This window comes from Oryctolagus cuniculus, chromosome 1 (genome assembly GCF_051225735.1).
Source record: "Oryctolagus cuniculus isolate XC-2025 breed Fujian yellow rabbit chromosome 1, ASM5122573v1, whole genome shotgun sequence".
In the NCBI taxonomy this organism is placed as follows: domain Eukaryota; kingdom Metazoa; phylum Chordata; class Mammalia; order Lagomorpha; family Leporidae; genus Oryctolagus; species Oryctolagus cuniculus.
In genome coordinates this window covers 71,766,622-71,770,798 of record NC_142867.1, presented here as the reverse complement: position 1 = coordinate 71,770,798, position 4,177 = coordinate 71,766,622, and positions in this window count along the sequence as shown.

Below are 4,177 nucleotides of genomic sequence, written 5' to 3'. Positions count from 1 at the left end.
GATTTTTCCCATTAGTCTGTGAAATCTGGAAAAGTAAATGCAGGCCTTTGCAGGACTATATAATAAGTATTTTAGCATAGGAGGTAAGATATATGGATGAACATGAAATATGGAACATAAAATTAGTGGAAAGACAACAGCATACTCAAGAGATACATCAACAATACACACTGCATTCCTTCATTCATGAAAAAAGGAAAAGTCATTAAAATATCAAGTGTTCTGTATATACCTCAGACTTATCTAGGCAGTAGACATTAAACAATAAATAAGCTATAGCTCCTATTGTATCTGGCAGTGTTCCCGGTATGTTTTCTGATAATGCTGCCTATGTATTAAAAGGAAATTAAATCAGACAATCTGCTTAGGAAAGAGAAGATTAAGCAATCTTAAATGGCACTCTTCTTTAGGGTGCTACAGAGATATGAATAGGTGTATGAGCTTTTGAATCTCAACCTGGTATAAAGCAGTTCCAACGTATGTCTGTGTTTTGGGGGAGCATCTTCCATAGTCAATGTTTAGCCAAAACAATTTGGGAAACACCCTTCTAGCACCAGGTCTTCAGTCAATCAGCCAGTAAGAAAACACCTAATGTTTCCGAGATAATGATAGAATTGGAAAAGAGATCGGTAAGGAAAAGCTCTGGAGTTTACGATAGCAAGGAAGTGAAAGATCTCTACCATGAATATTATAAAACATTGATGAAACAAGTCATCAGGGTCATAAACATGCAATGATATTCCTTGTTTTTATTGCTTTATATTAAAAATTCATATAGTCAGTCAAAATACCTATGCACCTGAAGGAATCTATAGACTCAATATAATCACTATCAAAATACCAAGGACACTGTTTACTGCATTAAAAAAAAAAAAAAAAAAAACTAAGATTCATATGGAATCACAGAAGTCTTGGAATAGCCAAAGAGAACCTGAGTGGAAAAAATCACTGGAGGTGCCAAGAACAAACATACTTTGAAGAAAGTATAGTTATTTGCATATAAACTTGGATTTTTCTGTTGTGCATAGTATGTAAAAATCAGCAAATGATAAACATGAAAAAGACTCAGGTGTTTATATAAAACATGCATGGTGGTTGAGTGTCAGAGAGAAAGATTAAATGACTTATACAGGAGCAGGCTTGTGTCCAGGTGACAAGGGATAACCCCAGCTGAACACATCCTTGAAGGTAGTGGCATCTTTTTTTCTTCCTGAGAATTTAATTTCACATCTCCTCAGTAGTGGAAAGAAAGCCATTCATACAGAGAGGATATACTACTTTGGAAGTCTAAATGGAATCCTGAGGTGAAAGATGCAAAAGCCTCATGAAAAAACTCTCATCTCAGTCTCAAACTGTTCAAGTTCTGCAGGCCTGTCTCTATAAGGTGTTTAGAAATAGGATTGGCCCCACTGCGACTCACAAAGACCCATGTGGACAATTTAAAGTGTGAAAATGGTAGAGGGAGTGATCCTCTGGACAGACAGCAGCTTTAGTAACTAATTTGAAAAATAAGAACAGATGTCAGGTTGTTTGTATTCCAAGCTCTTGATGTTATCTTACTAATAACACATAGATGAGAACACAGTGTCAGTGTACAATAATAATAAAAAGTACCACTGCTTGACACTCAACAAGGTGGTTGAAGACTTCTCAGCACTGTTTCATTGATTTTTCTCATTTAACCCTCAGAACAGAAACCAAATTTAGAACCTATATTGTTATCACCATTACACAGAAGAAAAAAAGGGAGTTTAAGGGGGGTGAACTGACTTGCCTAAGAACACACACCAGAAGGTGACACTTTTTGGACAGTTTTCTAGTTTGCAGTCCTGTACACCTCATTTTCACTGCACAGCTTTCTCCTACTTCCCTATCTGCGATTCATGTAGTAAAGGAGTTGTCTAGCCCACGCTGGGGGCAAAGATATTGCAGCCAGTGACATTCTTTAACACTTACTTATTAGGTAGATGGAGTAAGAAGGAAAAAGGGGAACAAAAAAAAGACACTACAGCATGCTCAATATTATCATTGTTTTGAAAGAAAGAATATAATATTTGGGGTATTACAGAGGGGACACCATGCCATTTGAGGGGCAGAAGCAATAGAGATTGATTAGTCTTTAAAAGTCTATTGAAGGGGTCGGCACTGTGGCACAGCGGGTTAACGCCTGAAGTACCAGCATCCTATATGGGCACCGGTTCTAGTCCTGGCTGCTCCACTTTCAATCCAGCTCTCTGCTATGGCCTGGGAAAGCAGTAAAAGATGGCCCAAATCTTTGGGCCCCTGCATCTGTATGGGGGACTCAGAAGAAGCTCCTGGCACAGCTCCGGCCATTGCGGCCATCTAGGGCATGAAACATCAGATGGAAGCCTTCTCTCTCTGCCTCTCCTCTCTCTGTCTAACTCTGACTTTCAACTAAATAAATGAATTTTGAGACCCTGGAAGTATTCCAGTTAAATCTGAGTGACTATATGATAGTGATGCTGTAGAAACAATTCTTGTATTTGCTGAATTTTGGGAGTAATTATCTTCATGGTGCCTTATAAAATAATCAGACTATTCTAGGAACAAAAAATAACTTGAAAGGTAGTACATACCAAGCAATTTCCAAAGAGTTGTATTGCAATACTATTTCTGTTGTTAATAGCACCGAAATCTTTTTTTTTTCTTTTTTAGAATTTATTTATTTATTTGAAAAGCAAGCCACAGAGAGAGGCGGGGAGAGAGAGAGTGAGCCTCCATCTGCTGGTCCACTCCCCAAATGGCCATGATGGCCAGAGCTGGGCCTGTCCAAAGCCTGGAGCCAGGAACCTCTTCCAGGTTTCCCACGTTAATACAGGGGTCCAAGTGCTTGGGCCACCCTATGCTGCTTTCCCAGGCACATTACAAGAAGCTGGATTGGAAACTGGATAGCTGGACTTGAACTGGGGTGTACATTGGATGCAGGCATCATGGATGGTGGCTTTACCGCTATGCCACAGCATTGGCCCTAGGACACGTTTAAAGAAAAAAGTTGGAGGCTGGCACTGTGGTATAGCAGGTCAAGCCATAGCTTGACCTCTGATTTCAACCTAGCCCAGCTCAGGTCATTGAGACGATATGGGGTGTGAACCAGCAGATGGAAGGTCTCTCTCTTCTTCTCTCTCTCTGTAACTATGTCTTTCAAATAAATAAATAAATTTTAAAAAGAGAAAGAAAATAATTGAAGATCCACTGTACTGATTTATTTCTTTCTTCTTCTTTTTTAAAGATTATTTATTTATTTGAAAGTCAGAGTTACAGAGAAGGAGGGACAGGGAAAGATCTTCTATCTGTTGGCTCAGTCAACAGATGGCCACAACGGCCGGAATAGCACTGAAATCTTTGGATTGACAGGGTTGAATGCAAAGGTCAATGCAGTTGAGTTGCATTAATTTTTCAGACCTATAATTGTTCATGCTGCTCATTTTATTATCTATACATTATTGGTAGAACAGACAAATATGAGGATAAATTGCTAAGGGTTTCTTTTATCTTCTGAGTCCAACACTGTAGTAGAAAAACTGTAAGCGGGACTAATATAATGTACACACAGGAAATGATATAAGTGGTTTGTCGAAGAATATTACATAGAACAATATCAAGTTTTGAAGGAAACTGAGATCAGGACCCGAATCAAAATATGAGAAGTCAGGTATCCAAGGATCCAAAAAATGAACAGAATCAGAATCAACATGGATTAATGAGTCTAACTCAATTCAACAATTTTCTATTATGTGCACCATACTAGCTGCTGGGGAATTATCAATACAAAGATTTAAAATGAATTTGTTTCTCTAAGCACTCATAATCTACAGTGGAAGAAATACATGTAAAATTAAGAAAAATATATTACAATAAAAATGACGCCATACTATATGTGTTCCTGTACTACTTGCTTTTTTATTGAACCATTGGGTTTCTAACATTTGTTGATGGTGCTGTGTGTAATTGAAATTTATTTATTTGCACCACTAAATAATTTGTGTGTTTAAATTATAATTTTTAGTTTCAAAAATAGGAGCATGGGTGGGAGGGAAGGCAGGTTGGGAAATATCATTGTGTTGCTAAATCTGTATATATGAAATACATGATTCTTTTATAACTTAAATAAAATCTTAAAAAATAAAAAAAAGAATAAAAGTATATACACTTAAAA